Here is a 7942-nt window from a genome sequence, read left to right as displayed (position 1 = left end):
AAACTGATACCTGTGCAAATAATTTTTGACCATTTTGTCCTTGTAGCACAAGAAGCGGTGCTATAAATCATATTACACACTAATCTCACGCGATCATTAGTCGTCCAACTTTCAAATGACCTCGATCGATTATGGATAATTTCGATATGATATTAAACGTTCACTTGATAGGTGTTTCTTTATCCAAGATATGTCTTGATACCCTATTTTGAATGTTTAAATCGAATGGACTCATTATTTAATTCTAAACCATAATTAAATAGAAATGGAATAATAATTTACAGAAAAATCAACTTAATTAAAACACACACAAACTCATCCGAATGGGCGTCGCCGGACGCCTACTCATGTTGGAGCAGACAGATTTGAGTTTTATTCAAGAAGCGAACGACCAGTGGCCGTATCTAGTTGCTTTTAAAACTTTAGCTGCTAAGTTTTGGACTTAGCTTATTTTTTCAACTAGATGTTAAGTATAGGACTTAGCTTATATCTTCAAATTTAGCCGTCTGTATTGCCCCTGAACAATAGCAGGCGGTATCTGACCAAGTAATTGGTAACCGCTTGTATTAAAATAGTCGGCAGTTATCCTGGTCTCATTTGATCGAGTCAAACGGCTGCGATCTTATCTTAATCCAGACAGACGGTAGGGCCGTTTGTTTTTAAGTTTATAGAGCAATGTGACACTTGAATGAGAGATGCTCTCTGCGATGAATTCACCCAGATGGGCGTCGTCGGGGCCTACTCGTGTTGGAGCAGACGAATTTTTTATGTAATCCAGCCATTGGCCTCATTTGGATCATTCGGCCATTGGCCTCATTAATAGCTGCTAAGTATTGAACTTAGGTTATATCTACTCATGTTGGAGTAGACGATAGAATTTAATAAGGTCGTCTGCACATTGCAAAGACAACACTCCCATTAGGAGGATGCATACAAGTAAACAATAAAAGTCATTGAAAACAAACAACAACTTTTTATTGATGTGCCTTTATTTATAAAAATTTTACAAGTCTCAAAGTAGAACTTTTTCAAGTTGTCTACGTTCCAAGTTCTGGCTAGTTTCTTGTCGTCTGGTGTTTCCAGGCGGTAGGTGCCGCCTCTTACTTTTTCATAGATCTGGTAGGAGCCTTCCCAATTAGGAGTCAGCTTTCCCTACTCATTTGCCCTTCCGGTTGCCTCCATTTTTCGTAACACAAAGTCCCCTACTATCAAGGGTCGTTTTTGTACTCTTTTGCTGTAGGCTCTTGTAATTCTCAGACGGTAAATCTCATAACACAAGGCAGCATTGCCTCTGCGTTCCGGGAATGAGTCCAATGCTAGCCTCATGGCCTCCCAGTAAACCTTTTCGTCATAACGCATGACTCGAAGAGTCGGCTCATAGTGCTCAATAGGCAAGATAGCCTCAGCACCATAAACCATGAGGAATAGGATTTCACCAGTCGCACCTTTTTCGGTTGTTCTGATGGCCCATAGGACATGTGGCAACTCACCCGCCCATAGACCACCAGTTCTTTCAACTTTCTTTTTAATGCCATTTGAGATTAACTTGTTGAAGGCTTCAACCTGGCCGTTTGTTTCGGGACGGCCGACTGATGCAAAGCAATGAGAGATCCCTTGGTCTCATAACCAATTCTTGAGAACAGGTGTCTCAATTGAGGACCATTGTCAAAGACCAGAGACATAGGTACCCCAAACCGGGTGATAACATTTCTCCATATGAAGGAGATAACATCTTTTGTTTTGATGCCTTTGACCGCCTCTGTTTCTACCCATTTGGTGAAGTAGTCAACAACAACCAAGATATACCTCTGTCCGCCTGTAGCAGGCGTATACTGACCCAGAATGTCCATGCCCCATTTGGCGAATGATACTGGGCTATGAATGGTCATAAGATCAGTGGTCAGACAGTGTATGAGTTTGCCAAATCTTTGACACTTATCACATTTCTTCACTATTTCCATGGCGTCTGCTTCAAGGGTGGGCCAAAAGTAGCCTTTTCGCCTGACCCAATTTACTAGGGACCTGCCGCCTGTGCGGGAGGCACAAAAACCCGAATGCAGGTCCTATAAAACCTCTTGCCCCCTTTCCAGGGTGATGCATTTCAATAAAGTTTGCAGATAGCCCTTCTTGAAAAGTTCTCCATTATGGATTTCAAAATTGGCCGCACGTTTTTTCATTGCAACCATCTCTAAGTAAGTGTCCAACAAAGTGTCGTCTATCAAATAGGCCCGGATGCCATCCATCCAGGTTGAGCTTCAGTCCAGTACTCCAATGGGATCTTGTTTAATACTTCTTTTTTCCATAACTTCCCAAAAGATTGACCTAGGTGTGTCACAGGAGGCGGATGAAGCCAACTTAGAGAGAGCATCCGCCTGATTGTTCTCTAACCTGGGCACCTAACTTAGATGAAATTCATCAAGTGTCCTAGCTTCTTCTATGACTTCCTACAAGTATTTGATCATGGCCGGATGGGTGGCCTCATAATAACCATGGTATTGGATAACAATCAATTGTGAATCAGAACATACCTCAATCTTTCTTGCCCCAGCCGCCTTACACATGCGGATGCCGGCTAGTAAGGCTTCATATTATGCATCATTATTTGAGGCCTGGAGCTTGAACCGTAGTCATATACTGCACTACAGTCGTTCATAGTAGAGCTCCCGTCCACATATACTTTCCAAACCTGATCAAGCTTTTCCAGCTCAGTCAGCCTTGTCATTTCGACAATGAAGTTGGCAAACGCCTGTCCCTTCACTGCCTTCCTTGGTTCGAAAGAGATTTCAAGGCTTTGACCTTCAATAGCCCATTTGATCATTCGACCGAATGATTCGATGGTTGTTATTGGCCACTTGATAAGTTGGTTTGTGTAGACCACAACTGGATGTGCCAAGAAGTAAGGTTTTTAACTTTTTAACTGGCATGAAGAGAGCGAGATCAAACTTTTCAACCATGGGGTACCGTAAGTTACCATTTCGCAGAACATGGCTAATGATATAGACCGAGAGCTGGGTGATGTCTCTTTCAGCAAGGAGAACAACACTGAGAGCATGATCTGAGACGGCTAAGTACATGTACAACACTTCCTTTGGAAAAGGGCTAACAAGCCTTGGCAACGAGTGCAAGTGTTCTTTCAATCTCTGAAAGGCCGCCTCAACATCCGCCCCCCATTCAAACATAGTCTTCTTTTTTATAGCTTGGAAGAAATAAAGGTACTTGTCACCAGACCGGCTGAGGAATCTCCTCAATGCCGCCAGGTAACCTGTTAATTTTTGAACTTCTTTGACAGTGCGGGGTGATTTCATGTCAATGACCGCATGTATCTTCTCTAGGTTGGCCTCTATCCCCCTTTGATCACTCAGAAATTCGAGAAACTTCCCAGACTCAACACCAAAGACAGACTTCTTGGGATTGAGCATGACCTTGTGCCTCGCTCTTGAGTGTGGAGAATGTTTCTCGGAGGTCGGCAAGGTAATCCGTCTGTAGCTTGGATTTGACTATCATATCATCAATGTACGCCTCTACATTCCTCCCAATTTGATTAATGAAAACCGTATTAATAATTCTTTAGAACATAGTAGGCGCATTTTTCAGACGGAACGACATCACGATATATAGCAGAATAACCCCTGATTATGACGAATGTCGTCTTCTCTTGATCTTTCTTCCACAAGGGTATCTGATGGAAGCCTGAATACGCGTCCATAAAACTCATCAAGGCAAGGCCGGCTATAAAGTCGACCAAACTGTCAATCTTTGGAAGAGGATAACTATCCTTTTGATATGCCTTGTTTAAGTCTGTGTAATCAACACACATGCGCCACGTACCATTCGGCTTCTTGACAAGCACAACATTGGCAACCCAATCTGGGAAGTAACATTGCCGAATGAAGCCATCATCTAACAGCTTTTTTACTTCGGCGGCTGCCCCCTGACATCTCTCCTCGCCATGGTTCCTTTTATTTTGCCTAACCGGCTTCTTTTTGGGATCCACGCCAAGTTTGTGAACAGCAAGATCTGGACTGATGCCTAGCATCTCTTCCACTTCAAAGGCAAAGATGTCTTTGAATTCTTTCAACAGATTGTGCAAGTCTGCACCCAAGTTTGCAAAAGCAGTCGTCCCAACCTTAATAGTTCGCTCTGGACATGTGTCATCCAGAGCAATATCAATGTGTTGACCAGCCGGCTGGGGACGGAGTTTAACTGACCGTTCCCCGGTCAATGATTGCTATTGTTTTTCTTTTTTTATGGCCACCAACTGGTCCACCTTTCTTTTCTTGCCGGCTGCTAATGGAGCAGACGCAGCATCCTTGACTTTGTCAAGGTCTATTGGTCCGTCACCCTGGCCGGATGCAGCCATCGTGGGCTTGACATCTTAGAGGAAGCACTCACTAGCCGTCTTTTGATCTCCGCTTAGGGAGCCAACAGACCCATCATCCTTCTCAAATTTAAGAAGCATAAGGGATGGAATAATAACAGCTTTGAATTCGTTCAAAGTGGGACGACCCAATATCAAATTATATGCAGTCAGCTCTTTAACGACCAAGAATCGGACTACCATGTGGCGTCCCTCACCCTTCTCTCCTAGCCGAATGGGTAGGTCAATCCGGCCTACCGGATGCACAACTCCACCCCCAAAAACAACTAAGGGGTGAGATACCTTGTGCATGCTGCTAGGTTTGTAATTTAGCTTCGCTAAGCACTTGTAGCTGATGAGATTAGACGAACTACTAGTGTCAATGAGGATCCGACCTACCTTTTGGTTGGCCACTTTGCATTCAATGACTATGGGGTCATCATGGGGTCGCCTGACCTTGCCCCTGTTTTTTTCCAATGATGAACACTTTAGGGAAGGTGTCCTTAGACGCTTTCCCCTCATCAACTGAGCTGACATCCAGCTGCCTGAGATAGTCCTTGATACCCCGGATGGTTAGGCTTCCCCCAGCAAAGTCGACTGCTATAGTATAGATCGATTCTTCATCAGTGTCCGAACTATTAACAGGTTGGGACTTCTTTTTGGACGGCTGCCCATGGTTAGTTTGCAAGGTAACCTTAGACCTCAGAATATATGACTTTAGCACCCCTTTATCAGCTTGACGGTCCAACAGATGCTTGAAACTATAACAATCGTTGGTGTCATGGCCTATGTCCTCGTGGAAGTTACAATAATTGTTTTTGTTCCGATTTTTGGCAGAACCATTCATTGCAACCGGCTTCTCAATGGTCACCCGGTCTTTGATCTCCATGAGGATGGAGTAACAGTCCTTGTTAAACTCGTACTTTGGGATGTACGATTTATATTCCTTCTTTTTCTTCTGGGACGGCTACTCAAAGTCGTCTGCCGCCCAAATCTCTTTTCTCTTTTTATTTTCTTCTTTTTTAGTCGGCTGTGATGGCAGACTCTCTTTGTAGTCAGACTTCTTGGAGTCCGACTGCATACTGATGTTGCAGAGTTCGGTCGCCTGTATATAGCCATCCGCCTCCATCAGAGCTTCTTAGAGGGTAGCAACCCTCTTTCTGACGTGGTCGAACTTAAAGGACGACCCGTCTTTCAGACCTTTGAAGAAGTCTATATAGGCCACTTCATCAGACAACCCTTGAATCTTAATTCTCATCAGATCTAACTGTCTGATATATGATTGTAGCCCTTCTCTATCTCCCTACTGAATTGCACCCAAGTCAAGACTTGTTTTCTTAGCAAGGATGTTCATAGAGAAGTTGGAAGCAAACAAGTATGAAAGTGTCTTGAAGTTGTTAATGCATTCGGCTGGCAGGTTGCCGAACTATCTTTGGGCGACACCCTTTAATGTGGCCGGGAAGCATCGGCATCATGCTACACCATCCAACCCTTGTAAATACATGAGGTTGGTGTAAGCCATGAGGTGATCTTCTGGGTTGGTGGTACCATCATAGGCACCAACAAGAACATTTTTAACCTTGGCCAGCTGAGCAGCCTCGGTTATTTCCTTGGAGAACGCAGAAGGTTGTTCCCCAAATTTTAGCGGACGGAGCTGCCAGTCCAAAGGTTAGACATTTTGTGCCGCCTACCCTCCAAAGAGGGTCGGCTGCATGTATGGTTGTCCATAAGACATGTATGGCTGCTGAGGCACATACGGAGCCGAATGGATTATCTGAGGGCTAGAGTGGACGAATAGGCCGCCTGACTGACCCTCTCGGTTTGATTGAGAATACCTCATAAAGGTATTCTGAAAGCTATTTGAGTAAGTCGATGTTGAAGCCGACTCAGACATTTGTTAACTTTTCTTCTGCTCAATTAGCATCCAAGCATCGGAATATGTCTTTTTTGAACCATCCGCCTAAACATGTCGGATGGCCTTCCTTTTCCCTATCTCAGGGAATCGGATCTTGGACAAATCAATCAAGGGCTTGTTCCCCTCTTTTGCTTTAGGATGTGGAGTAGGGACACATTCCTTGACTGGTTTATTCTTCTCTGAAAGAGAAGATTTCCTGGCCGACTGCCCCTTGTTGGGGCCAGCTGTCCTTTTCTCAATTAAGTCATTTATTTCCCCTTTCAAACTAGTCATGAATTTCATGAGTTCGTCTCTAGTAATTGGAGCTATGCCTTTTGCCGCCTGGGGTTATCCAGACGGTTGTTCAGTTGGCTCACTTGGACCAATTTGATCATTGCCTTGTCCCCTTATTTCTAAGGGACGAGTGCGCCTGGTTCTGAGTGAACCGTTGGCAGGTACATAGGTGTCGACGCCAAAGTCGTCACCATGGTCCTGGTCTGAGTAGACCTGGACTTCGGCCGAAAGCCCCTTCTCAGTAAAAGGCAATACAGACTCATGTGAATCCATCTTAGAAGTACTCTCCCCACAGATGACACCAAATGTTCCGGGGTTTTCTGTGTCCCTCGGAAGAGTTACAACACCAAGACTGGACTCCGAACACCTGTACCTGCAAAACAACGAAAACTCAGGTTGGGAGGAGCTCCGCCTCCGACGATCGAGTTAGAACGCGTTCGGGAGATGTAAAAAGTGCGAAAAGTAAAGTAATATCCTCTCGGATTCCGAGATCAAGTTTCTCTACGGTGAGAATGTGTTATTCGGCAATCATTGACTGCCTAAATATCTGAGTGTTTCTCTCATGTGTATTCAATGTATTGAATATTCTAAACCCGTTTCCTAGGAGGAAACATCTCCCTTATATAGGGTCTTGAAATGCGTGCCTTTTCTAGGTTACAAAAACCTAGGACTGACGGGCTGCTTAGGGATTTCGGCCTTGAAGGCTGCCATTCCTATATTGGATATTTGTTTGCCACTTGTTAAACCCTGGTAGGTCCACTTTGGGCTCTCCTTAGGGTGACACGTGGCGGACTCTGATTAGTCCACGTGGCGAACTCTAATTGGTCCACGTGACGGGGTATTAATACCCTAATCAACATCAACTATCCAAAAACATCATCAAAATATAATTAAAATCATGCCTTAAATTAAATAAGCAAGCTTTGAAATTAAAATAGGAGAAAAGAAGTTTTTTTTTTTATTTACTTAATACCAAATCGCAAAAGAGGAGAGGACAGAGAGTGGTTGGATGACCGGCGGTGTACTGGCAGCTGCTGCTGATCGCCGACATGCCCTGGTGGCCAGTGGTGGCTGATGGTGTCGTCGGTTGTGCGTTGAAAGAGGAGAGAAAGAGGCGTGGGAAAGAGAGAAGAAAAGAAGGAAAAAGAAGAGAGAGAAAAAGAGGAGAAAAAGTTTGGGTCTTTTGTGAAATATGATAATTTCATTTTTGAGTGAAAAATTCTTGAGCTTTTGGGTATTGATATTCCCTTTTAAAAACCAAAAACATTTATTTACAAAATTGTTCTTTACTAATCCTAATCCCTTTCAAAATCTCCTTCGGGGCTAGTTTGTTGTGCCTTTAAAAACCTCTTTATTCCCAACAAGCTAGTCCAATGTTTTAAATCATGTTAAACCAA

This window comes from Chenopodium quinoa, unplaced genomic scaffold (assembly GCF_001683475.1).
Source record: "Chenopodium quinoa cultivar QQ74 unplaced genomic scaffold, ASM168347v1, whole genome shotgun sequence".
NCBI lineage: Eukaryota > Viridiplantae > Streptophyta > Magnoliopsida > Caryophyllales > Amaranthaceae > Chenopodium > Chenopodium quinoa.
Note: the sequence above shows the minus strand (reverse complement) of the source record.